Below are 12,913 nucleotides of genomic sequence, written 5' to 3' on the forward strand. Positions count from 1 at the left end.
TGTACAAAGTGTAACTGTGGCAGGCGTGCTGTTCAATCAAGTCTGCAAACATTTATTACAGCCTGCAGTGTGCCAAGCACTGTTTTGAGCCCTGAAAATCAGTGTCTTCACTCCAAAACCCATCCCATCAGGCAGTCAGGACAAAACACACAAATAACTCTAATACTCAGGAGTTTGTTATGGTGGTTTGGTGGTTCAGTTGCTAAGTCATGTCCAACTCTTGCAACCCCATGGACTGTAGCCCGCCAGGCCTCCTCTGTCCATGGGATTCTCCAGGCAAGAATACTGGAGTGGGCTGCCATTACCTTCTCCAGGGGATCTTCCCAACCCAGGAATCGAACCCAGGTCTCCTGCATTGTAGGCAGATTCTGAGTTATGAGGAAAGCCTGTAGTAGGTGCTAACTTAAAGGTTCAAACAGCAGTGATGTGGGGAAAGAAAACAAGGAAGGAATTGTGGGACAGCAAGGGCAATTGAGAAGGTAAGAATTGGAACCCAGCTCCAAATGACTGACTCAACCCTTAGAACCATGTGGCTTCATCTCGTTCATACTCACCTGTAATATGAAGATGACAACCTCTTCATCATGCTATTCTTGAAAGGGTTTTAAAAACAACTATGTGCCCTTCCCAGTATAGCACCTGGCACATAGAAAGTGCTTGGGAAAGGTTAATTTTCATCAGGGCAGCCCTCAATCATTTTATTTCTAATTATTATACTACCAAACTTTTCTATGAGCACTGAATATTTATTTTAAAACTTTCCTTAATCAGGGGTTAACCTTGAAAACATTAAGTGAAATAAGCCAGACACAATAGGATGAATACTGTATGATTCCATTATATGCAGTATCTAGGCAAATTCACAGACATAGAAAGTAGAATAGAGGTTCTGGGTGGCCGGGAGGGCGAGAGGGATGCAAATACAGAAGCGAGTGAGTGTGCTCAGTCGTGTCTGACTCTGAGACCCCCAAGGACTGTAGCCCACCAGGCTCCTCTCTGCATGGGATTCTCCAGGCAAGAATACCAGAGTGGGTTGCCATTTCCTCTTCCAGGGGATCTTCCCAACCCAAGGATCGAACTGGCGTCTCTTGTGTCACTATGGATTAGGGAGTGGGGAGTTTATTGCTTCCTGAGTACACTGCTTCTGCTTGAGTTTAAAGTTTGAAAGCAGCGTTGATGGATGCACAACAATGTGGAAGTCCTAAAGGCCGCTGAATCACACTTACAAATGGGCAAAAGGGCAAGTTTCTATGCTGTAGATACTCTACCACAATGAGAACATATTTCCCTGTGGCTTCCCACCATGGACAGACAATACAAACTAGCGACTGTTTCCTAGAGAAACTTCTTAGAGAAGAAAGTTTATCTCCTGAACCACAGGCTGAGTTCTACAAACAGGTACTATGGGATGGTGGTTCTAGAGAGTTCTCTATAACCCTTCAGGCCAGTTCTGTGGCTCCCCTCTCTCCCCAGACAGAGCCCCACTTAGAAGTGATCCACAGACTGGAACTCGCGTCCCAAGCTGTTAAGGCGCAACAGAGACACTCAGCTGGGGCCGATAATTCCCCTAGGCGGGCCCTCCCCCGAGGATGCGGCGGCGATGGGAAGGATTTACCCAGGAGTCTGTGCGTCCGCGGGCCTGGGGGGCGGGCGCCATGTCCTCTGCTTTCCTGGGAGAGACGGAAAGAAGCGGGGATGTGCCTTGGGTCACCTCTGCTGGGGCTCCTGGTTCAGTCTATCCTCGAACCCAGTTTCCGTCTGTAAAGCTGACCACACCTCTTCCTAATCCAAGCTTGAGACTTCTCTACTCGGCCATTTCTCCAGCGCAAGATAGCCGGGCCACCGCCTAAAAGAAGGGATGGACTGGTTTCCTTCTTGTTCTTCTGTGAGGCTAAACGGGTCGGAATATCAGAACAGGTACTTTTCCCGTTTTGTCTGAAAAATCCAAGAAAAGGTGTGAGGTTGTTCACGGTGCAAGGTTGTGTATTCGGTTGATATGAATCAGGTGCTGTGAGAAACGGCTTCTGGTGGGTCTTACCCAGGGTCAGGGTCCTGGGTTCCCTCAAGTGCTACCCCTGGGAAGCCCTGTGACCTAGTGTGGACCCGGTACCCCAACCCCTCCTCTACAAAACGCTTCAAGTATCCAGGTCTACAATTCTGCAGCAAAAGTCTATGAAATTAGTACCAGAAAGAAATAGAAATGGTTGCATATTTGAGCCTGAGCACCATTTTACAGATTGATGGGTTCACGATGTTAGCCGAAGGTATGCGTGAGGTCTCCAGCCGCTGCCGCTCAAAAGCCTGTAAACAGGACAGGTTGGTGGAAAGAAAAGTTTGCTTTATTTCAGTTGCTGGCAACTTTGTCAGGGGATGGGGGGGCGCGGGGAGAGGGTGACAGACATCTGTCCAAAGGCCGGCTCCCCCCACCTGACAAGCAGTGGGTGAGAGCTTTTATAGACAGAGTGGGGGAGGCTTCATACAGAAACAGCACAGTCATCTCTAATCGTCATCTTCAGTTGGTCATCAGTGGTCTGACTAGCATCATGTTCATTTAGGTACAGTTAGAACAAAGCCAGTGGAGGTGATGGAATTCCAGTTGAGCTATTTCAAATCCTAAAAGATGATGCTGTGAAAGTACTACACTCAATATGCCAGCAAATTTGGAAAACTCAGCAGTGGCCACAGGACTGGAAAATGTCAGTTTTCATTGCAATTCCAGAGAAAGGCAATGCCAAAGAATGTTCAAACTACCGCACAATTGCACTCATCTCACACGCTAGCAAAGTAATGCTCAAAATTCTCCAAGCCAGGTTTCAACAGTACATGAACCATGAACTTCCAGATATTCAAGCTGGATTTAGAAAAGGCAGAGGAACAAGAGATCAAATTGTCAACATCCACTGGATCATCAAAAAAGCAACAGTTCCAGAAAAACATCTGCTTCATAGACTGTGCCAAAGCCTTTGACTGTGTGGATCACAACAAACTGTGGAAAATTCTTCAACAGATGGGAATATCAGACCATCTGACCTGCCTCCTGAAAAATCTGTATGAAGGTCAAGAAGCAACAGTTAGAACTGGACATGGAACAACAGACTGGTTCCAAATTGGGAAAGGAGTATGTCAAGGCTGTATATTGTCACTCTGCTTATTTAACTTATATGCAGAGTACATCATGAAAAATGCTGGACTGGATGAAGCACAAGCTGGAATCAAGATTGCCAAGAGAAATATCAATAACCTTAGATATGCAGATGACACCACCCTTATGGCAGAAAGCAAAGAAGAACTAAAGAGCCTCTTGATGAAAGTGAAAGAGGAGAGTAAAAAAGTTGACTTAAAACTCAACATTCAGAAAACTAATACATGGCATCTGGTTCCATTACTTCATGGCAAATAGATGGGGAAACAATGGAAACAGTGACAGACTTTATTTTCTTGGGTTCCAAAATCACTCCAGATAGTGACTGCAGCCATGAAATAAAAAAAAAAAAAAAAAAAAAACACTCGCTCCTTGGAAGAAAAGTTATGACCAACCTAGACAGCTTATTAAAAAGCAGAGACATTTCTTTGCCAACAAAGGTCCGTCTATTCAAAGCTATGGTTTATCCAGTAGTCATGTATGGGTGGGAGAGTTGGACCATAAAGAAAGCTGAGAGCCAAAGAATTGTTGCTTTTGAACTGTGGTGTTGGAGAAGACTCTTGAGAGTCCCTTGTACAGCATGGAGACCCAACCAGTCCATCCTAAAGGAGATCAGTCCTGGATGTTCATTGGAAGTTCTGATGCTGAAGCAAAACTCCAATACTTTGGCCACCTGATGTGAAGAACTGACTCATTGGAAAAGCCTCTGATGCTGGAAATGACTGAAGGCAGGAGGAGAAGGGGATGACAGAGGATGAGATGGTTGGATGGCATCACTGAGTTAATGGACATGAGTTTGAGTAATCTCCAGGAGTTAGTGATGGACAGGGAAGTCTGGCGTACTGCAGTCCATGGGGTCACAAAGAGCCAGACACGACTGAGCAACTGAACTGAATCTTTAGTTCCGGAGTGCACTTGTTCCCGTTTCTTTGCAGTCAATCCTCGGAATTGTGACAGCTCAAGCCCTGGGTACAGTCTGATCATCATGTAGTTAACTTCTTTATCTGGGACTTTGGTATCTATGAGACAGCTCACAGAATATGGCTCAGAATATTATCTACAGCCCTTAAGAAAGAACTAAAGGCCCTTGACTATGCTTAGTGACTATATTATTATCATTTAGTCTCTCTAGACTGTTTTCTTCTTTTTGAGCATTTCTCACTTCTCTGATTAAACTTACTCTTTGACTAAAGTTTTCCACTGGCAGAAAGTAGGCAGAGGACCTGGTTGCAGGGTAAGGACCACAGCTCCATTTCAGTGACTCAAAGCTGCTTTGTGCTAAATCGCCTGCTACCGGGTGTCTGACATCAGATAGCAGCAGGTACCTCGGTTCTCAAGGTCTCCTGATCCTGGCTACGAAGCTCAGGTATGCTGCTTGAGATCCAATTATAACCCTGAGTTGGCTCATTTCCCTTTTCATCAACATGCTGTTGAAAAATAATAACTTTAGAACCTTCTCTGGCTAGATGAGCTATGAGTAATTCTGGTTTCATTTTACTCAAATCTTATCCTTCAATTTTTATTATGACACCTATTTCAAACACTGCCTGAATACTTCCTAGAAACCATACCTGTCCCAGAATGGCACAGGAATTTCAACCTTCAGACTCACTTTCCTTCTGGGGCAGAACCAAGAGACCCTTCAGGGAAGTTGAGACCCATCACTGGGGCTGAGGTTTGGAGGGATGTGAGAGTCACACACAGAAGAGCTGGTTCCTCCAAAATTAACAAGGGGAAGGACTAAGACCTTGACAAGCATAGAGGCAAACAGCACAGTCATGGAATTGCTGGCTAAAATGTGACGAATGTTCTCCAACCCGGGAAGGACTTACACGCCACCGCAGGCAGGGACAGGATGCTGTCGTATTTCTCCGGTGTCACTGGGATAGAGCTTCTGCTTGGTGTGCCTTCAGGAATGGGGGCTTCATGTTGATGATTTGGTGTGGACTTGAGCCTACTGCAGAGACCATGGGACATGGTCGCTGTGGAGGGCTCTCCTGAAGCCAGCAAAACATAGGTCCTGCCCCACCTTCCATTACCCAGGAGGGGATGGTCATCATCAGAAAAGCCCTGACCAAACTCTGAACAGGGGCTGAGGGTAGGAACAAGGACTCTTCTGGTCATGATGTGACTTCGGGGTGAGAGAGAACCATCCTGGGCAGCCAGGGGCCACTGTTTGGTGAGATTAGAGGCTACTGCACTTTGTTCCAGAAACATCAACATTGGTGTAGCAGGTGTGAATGTGCACTGGCCGTTGACTCAGGGGGGCAAGATGTACAACCAGACTTTTTCTGCCATTAGGAGCTCTCCATGCTACCTGGGAGCAGAAAATGCAATCCAGTCACTTTCTGATTCAGGGTGATGTCTCAACGAGGCAGAGTCTAAATTCCAGGAGTGTTTCCAACACCTCCCATTTCCTATGGGCTTCCCCAGTGGCTCAGAAGTGCAGGAGACACAAGTTTGATCCCTGGGTCAGGAAGATCCCCTGGAGAAAGACATGGCAACCCACTCCAGTATTCTTGCCTGGGAAATCCCATGGACAGAGGAGCCTGGCGGGCTACAGTTCTTGTGGTCACAAAGAATTGTACACGACTGAGCATGCATGTCGCTGTTGGTTTCCCACTGGCCCCTGTGGGTGATGTACTACATCTCAAGTACCAGTCATCAGCTTGTCTCCAAGCCAGCACTGGCTGGGTAGACACCTTGTTCTTATCTGATCCCCGTCTGTCTGCTAATACAGTCCCTTGTGCCCACTGACCTCTCCTCACTATGTGCCCTACTCACGGGTACAAGGAAGCCTGGACTGTTCTCCCCGGCTCTGAGTATTCCAGATGTGGGGACAACAAGTGCCAAGACCCCAGGGCAGGACCCAGCACATCCAGGGAGACTGGGGTGACTGGAGAAGTGAGTGAGGAAACGGGGCAGGAGGGAGCCGGGAGCCAAGTCACATTGGGCCTTTTAGGCTGTAGTGGAGATTTTGTATAAATGTTTGCAGAAGGCCACTGGAGGACTTTGAGCAAGGGAGGGATGTATACACAGTCACCTTTCCAGGTGGGACAAAAGTAGATGGCATGACACTAGCTGGAGGGCTGTCCTGATAGTTGAAGTGAGAAATGACAATGGCTTGAAATAAAGTATAAATAGAAATTGTAGAATTGTAGAAGCTGGATAATACGATATATTTTGCAGGTCAAGATAGTAGATCTTGCTGTTGGATTTAAGGTGTGAAAAAAGGAGAAGAATCTAAGATTAATCCTGGATTTTGAAGGGTGGTGTCATTGATTGGACTGGCACAGACCAGGGTCGGGGAAGGCGGAGGTGGTTCGTTTGGAGGAGAAGTTGGCAAAGGAGGGGTGGGAACCGAGAGGTCTGTGGCCTTCTCCCTATGGGATGGTGATTAGGCTTCTCAGTAGTGGAGGAATATAAGAGACAGTTTTGTGCCCATTAGCAAAGCCTAGTAAAATAACTTCGGAAAGAGAATTTAAGGGGTGCTTGATTGCAAGATATGCTGGGTTCATGGGAAAGATGAAACCAGCTCACATCACTGGGGCCAGCGGGGCAGAGGGCAAAGTTTTCTCTCCCCTGAGACATGTCTCCAGGGAGGTGAACAGGCCCAGAGAACTTAATCGGCTGGGTCTGGTTTTCAGCCTGCTGAGCTGGGACACGGCCTCCTGCCTGCATATTGGCACACCTTGCCTTGCAGGGAGCTGGGCCTTGTGCCTCTACCCTCCCAGGGGCAGCTAGTTGAAGGCCTGATCCAAATGGAGAGGAGACCGAGGCAATTTGTGCTTCTAAACACCAGCTTGACCCTCCGTGGAATGTTGAAGGTAGACTCAGTCAGACTCCAGTTCATCACACCCTCTGGGCAGCCAACTACCCCACCCACTGTGACTCAGGTGCCCTCTGCCCCCGGCCAAAGTCCTGAGTCAGCGACCCCAGGCAGACTCTGACATTCCGAGGCTACACGATCTCTTGAAACATTTGGTGCACTTAAAATAGAGGCTTGATTTTCACATAATCTGTCAAGTCACAGGTGTTGTGGGATATGGGACACACCTGTGGCAGAAAAAGTCAGAATGTGTTTAGTGAAATATACACTACTGTGTGTAAAATGTGTTGGAAGAATTGGACATGACTTAGCTACTAAACCACCACATATGTAAAATAGATGGCTAATGGGAAGTTGCTGTAAGCACAGGGACCTCAGCTTGGTGCTCTGTGACAACCTAGTGGGGTAGGAGGTGGGAGGAAAATTCAAGAGGAAGGAGACATGTGTATACCTATGGCTGATTCATGCTGATGAGTGGCAGAAACCAACACAACATTGTCAAGCAATTATCCTCCAATTAAAAATAAATTTTTAAAAGAAAACTAATGGGGGAGGCTAGCTGCCTCCAAACTTTCTTGGGAAACTTGTCCTAGTCACTGAAACAAATGACTGGCATAGATGACAATAAACATGCTTCTGAGAATTAACTGGGAATATCAGAAGCCCTGGCACCTGGGTTTCAAGCCACTCAGCTGGAATTAGGATGTCCATGCAGCTGCTAGCAAACAAAACTAGAAGGTCTCCAGAGAATGTTTTAATCTTGCTTCTAGTTGATTAACTGATGAAGTTCCTTGACTTTCACCAAGAAAACCTCTGGAGGACCTTGTCCGTCCTCTGCCCATGACTCACCTGTCTTGTAGACAAGGGAGCCCTCTGCTCCTGGGACAGTTTCTTGCTCCATTCACAGCGGGTGTGAGGGGTTGGGGCACCATACAGGTCTCCTGGGGTGACTGGCCATGCCCAGAGACCATCTGCACACTAAGCAGCCTTTCCTGCTTGGAGAGGCTTCTTGATGGAAAGTGACAGCCCGAGGGATTGTGCAGAAGCTGTCATCAGGGTGATGCTGAGAGATCGGCCTCTGTGCACAGATGCCGAATCCAATCTCAGAGGCAGGAGTTCTGGGTGAAGTAGAAAACAATAGCTTTATTGCTCTGCCAGGCAAAGGGAGACACAGTGAGCTCCTGTCTCACAAAACTGTGTCCCAACCTGCAAGGTTGAGGAGCAAGCTTCAGGCGTTGGTGATGGACAGGGAAGCCTGGCGTGCTGCAGTCCATGGGGTTGCAAAGAGTCGGACAAAACTGAGCCGCCGAACTGAACTGACTGAACCCGTGAGGGTTTGGTGAGGAGTTTGACAGCAATGGCTCAAGGACAGCTAGGGTTGCTGATAAGAGTACGGCCTGTGCTTCTCTAATGTGGTTCTGGTAATCTCTTGATGAACTTCTCTGGCTTCTTTAATCTGGCCTCAAGAGATCTTCTCTGGGGTGAAGAATGTGGACATCTTTCATTTATTGGGTTTTAGTTCTGTGAAGAGCTCAAAGATGTCAGTTCAGTTCAGTCGCTCAGTCATGTCCAACTCTGCAACTCCATGGGCTGCAGCGGGCCAGGCTTCCCTGTCAATCACCAACCCCCAGAGCTTACTCAAACTCATGTCCATCGAGTCGGTGATGCCACCCAACCATCTCATCCTCTGTCATCCCCTTCTCTGCCTGCCTTCAATCTTTCCCAGCATCAGGGTCTTTTCCAGTGAGTCATCTCTTCACATTAGGTGGCCAAAGTATTGGAGCTTCAGCATCAGTCCTTTCAATGAATATTCAGGACTGATTTCTTTTAGGATTGACTGGTTTGATCTCCTTGCAGTCCAAAGGACTCTCAAGAGTCTTCTCCAACACCGCAGTTCAAAAACATCAATTCTTCAGCACTCAGCTTTCTTTATGGTCCAACTCTCACATCCGTACATGACTACTGGAAAAGCCATATTCTTTGACTAGATGGACCTTTGTTGGCAAAGTAATGTCTCTGGTTTTTAATATGCTGTCTAGGTTGATCATAGGTTTTCTTCCCAGGAGCAAGCCTCTTTTATTTCATGGTGCAATCACCATCTGCAGTGATTTTGGAGCCCCAGAAATAGTCTCTCACTGTTTCCACTGTTTCCCCATCTAATTGCCATGAAGTGATGGAACCAGATGCCATGATCTTAGTTTTCTGAATGTGGAGTTTTAAGCCAACTTTTTCACTCTCCTCTTTCACTTTCATTAAGAGGCTCTTTAGTTCCTCTTCACTTTCTGCCATAAGGGTAGTGTCATCTGCATATCTGAGGTTATTGATATTTCTCCCAGCAATCTGATTCCAGCTTGTGCTTCATCCAGCCTGGCATTTTGCTGATGTACTCTGCATATAAGTTGAATAAGCAAGATGACAATATGGTCTTGACATACTCCTTTCCCCATGTGGAACCCATCCATTGTTCCATGTCCAGTTCTAACTGTTGTTTCTTGACCTGCATACAGATTTCTCAGGAGGCAGGTCAGGTCATCTGGTATTCCCATCTCTTGAAGAATTTTCCACAGTTTGTTGTGATCCACACAGTCAAAGGTTTTGGCATAGTCCATAAAGCAGAAGTAGATGTTTTTGTAGAATTCTCTTGCTTTTTCTATGCACCAACAGATGTTGGCTATTTGATTTCTGGTTCCTCTACCTTTTCTAAATTCACCTTGAACATCTGGACGTTCTGGTTCATGTACAGTTAAAGCCTAGCTTGGAGAATTTTGAGCATTTTGCTAGCTTGTGAGATAAGTGCAATTGTGTGGTTGTTTGAACATTCTTTGGCATTGCCTTTCTTGGAATTGGAGTGAAAACTGACCTTTCCAAATTTGCTGACATATTGAGTGCAGTACTTTCACAGCATCATCTTTTAGGATTTGAAATAGCTCAACTGGAATTCCATCACCTCCACTAGCTTTGTTCATAGTGATGCTTCCTAAGGCCCACTTGACTTCACATTCCAGGACATCTGGCTCTAGGTGAGTGATCACACCATCATGGTTATCTGGGTCATGAAGATCTTTTTTGTATAGTTCTTCTGTGTTTTCTTACCACCTCTTCTTAATATCTTCTGTTTCTGTTAGATCCATATCGTTTCTGTCCTTTACTGTGCCCATCTTTGCATGGAAAGTTCCCTTGGTATCTCTAATTTTCTTGAAGAGATCTCTAGTCTTTCCCATTCTATGGTTTTCCTCTATTTCTTTGCATTGATCACTGAGGAAGGCTTTCTTATCTCTCCTTGCTGTTCTTTGTAACTCTGCATTCAGATGGATATATTTTTTCTTTTCTCCTTTGCCTTTTGCTTCTCTTCTTTTCTCAGCTGTTTGTAAGGCCTCCTCAGACAACCATTTTGCCTTTTTGCATTTTTCTTGGGGATGGTTTTGATCACCACCCCCTGTACAATGCTACTAACCTCCGTCCACAGTTCTTCGGGCACTCTGTCTATCAGATCTAGTCCCTTGAATCTATTTGTCATTTCCACTATATAATTGTAAGGGATTTGATTTAGGTCATACCTAAATGGTCTAGTGATTTTCCCTACTTTCTTCAGTTTATGTCTGAATTTGGCAAAAGGAGTCATGATCTGAGCTACAGTCAGCTCCAAGTCATGTTTTTGCTGACTATATAGAGCCTCTCCATTTTTGGCTGCAAAGAATATAATCAATACGATTTTGGTATTGACCATCTGGTGATGTCCATGTGTAGAGTCATCTCTTGTGTTGTTGGAAGAGGGTGTTTGCTATGACCAGTGCGTTCTCTTGGCAAAACTCTATTAGCCATTGCCCTGCTTGATTTTGTACTCCAAGGCCAAATTTGCTTGTTACTCCAGTAACCTCTTGAACTCCTACTTTTGCATTCCAGTCCCCTATGATGAAAAGGACATCTTTTTTGGGTGTCAGTTCTAGAAGGTCTTATAGGTCTTCATAGAACCATTCAACTTCAGCTTGTTCGGCATTACTGGTTGGGGCATAGACTTGGATTACTGTAATATTGAATGGTTTGCCTTGGACACAAACAGAGGGCATTCTGTCATTTTTGAGATTGCACCCAAGTACTGCATTTCAGACTCTTATGTTGACTATGATGGCTACTCCATTTCTTCTAAGGGATTCTTGCCCACAGTAGTAGATATAATGATCATCTGAATTCAGTTTGCCCATTCCAGTCCATTTTAGTTCACTGATTCCTAAAATGCTTCTGTTCACTCTTGCCGTCTCCTGTTTGACCACTTCCAGTTTACCTTGACTCATTGTATGCATCCCTTGAGGTGAACCAGGACCCCGCCCCAGGGCTGCTCTACTGTTTCTCAGCCCCTCCTCCCTTCCCTGATGAGCAACTGTTCCGTGATTAGAATCTGCCCCCTTGGAACTCAGGGAAGGTCTTGGAGGCTGGACAGAAAGGTTCCCAGGTCCAGGAGCCCCATGGGGTCCTGCTCAGTTTAAAGGATAGGAGTTAAAACAGATTAGTTCTTATTTGTGATTTTTGACCTTCAGTGTGATTACTCAAGCTGACCTTCCCCTGGACCTATGTCATCCTTTCCAAGAGCCTTATTTCCATCTATGTCATCTGGGCACACTGCCCAGTGTAATTTTTTATTTAATCTTATGTATAGGGACTAACTTAGAGATAACAGTCATAAAAGATTATAAACTCCTATTAAAATTTATATGGTTATAAATTTGGTTCCCTCTTCTTCCACAGCGGTTGCCTACAGAATGCTTTTAAAACTTATTTGCAGTCATACTTTTTTCTGTTTCTTTCTCCCAAATCCTTCTCAGTGAGAAGCCACAGAGCCCTGACAGCTAAGTCACCCTTTGTCAATTAGACAAACACCCAAACTTGCCTTTTTCTGGGGCCACCAAGCATATCAGATTTTTTGTGAAAGGAGCCCCTAGCCATTCTTTCCGGCCTGCCCACCACATTACTCTGCTGTGGCTGCCATAATGAAATACCACAGACCAGGCTTCCTAACTGGCACTAGTGGTAAAGAACCCACCTGCCAATACAGGAGACACAAGAGACTCAGGTTCGATCCCTGGGTCGCGAAGATCCCTTGGAGAAACAACGGCTACCCACTCCAGTATTCTTGCCTGGAGAATCCCATGGATAGAGACTGGCAGGCTACAGTCCCTAGTGTCGCAAAGAGGTGGACACAACCGAAGCCACTCGGCAGGCGGTAAACAACAGAGATTATTTCTCACAGTTCTGGGTGGAGGCTGAAAGTGCAGGATCACATATCGGCAGGGTCGTTTCCTTCTGAGATTTCTCTCCTTGCCTTGCAGACATCTGTCTTCCCACTGTGCGTGTCTATGCCTTAATCTTGTCTTCTTAGAATGATACAGTCCTATTGGACTAGGACCCGTAATAATGACTTCACTGTAATTTGACTGCCTCTTTAAATGCTATGTGGCTCAGACAGTAAATAATCCACCAGGAAGGAATGCAGGAGACCTGAGTTTGATCCCTGTGACAGGAAGATCCCATGGAGGAGGGCATGGCAACCCACTCCAGTATTCTTGCCTGCAGAATCCCATGGACAGAGGAGCCTGGAGGGCTGCAGTCCATGGGGCCACAAAGAGTTGAACACAACTGAGTGACTAACCACAGCACATATCTAAATATGTCACATTCTGAGGGACTAGGGATTAGGATGCCGACATAGGAATTTGGGGGGACACATAGCATCCCATACACTCACTTTATACTAGAGAAACTGCTCCTTTGAAAGACCCTTTTTCCAAGCAGCTCCTCCATGGAAAGCCACATTTCAGTTCCAGCTTACACAGCACTTGCTGCTAACAACGCAGAGAGCCAGTCAGCAGGGGAGGTGGCGCATCCCAGAGGGTCAGAGCGCCACAAGAACCTTCTGAGTCTCGACAGGCATTCCCTCGAAGACTGCA

The 12,913-nt window shown here is 46.1% G+C and overlaps 1 long non-coding RNA gene across 1 annotated transcript; it reads right to left on the reverse strand.

Annotated features, from left to right (window-relative positions):
• Positions 1 to 3,592: 3,592 nt before the first annotated feature.
• LOC133072954 (uncharacterized) lies at positions 3,593 to 12,327 on the reverse strand. The gene is made up of 3 exons (XR_009696827.1): positions 12,010 to 12,327; positions 7,821 to 8,089; positions 3,593 to 5,459 (listed from the first exon to the last, which is right to left on the reverse strand). It is a non-coding gene; the product is annotated as an uncharacterized LOC133072954 (long non-coding RNA).
• Between the last annotated feature and the right edge of the window lie 586 nt (positions 12,328 to 12,913).

This window comes from Dama dama, chromosome 18 (assembly GCF_033118175.1).
Source record: "Dama dama isolate Ldn47 chromosome 18, ASM3311817v1, whole genome shotgun sequence".
NCBI classification, from domain to species: Eukaryota; Metazoa; Chordata; class Mammalia; order Artiodactyla; family Cervidae; genus Dama; species Dama dama.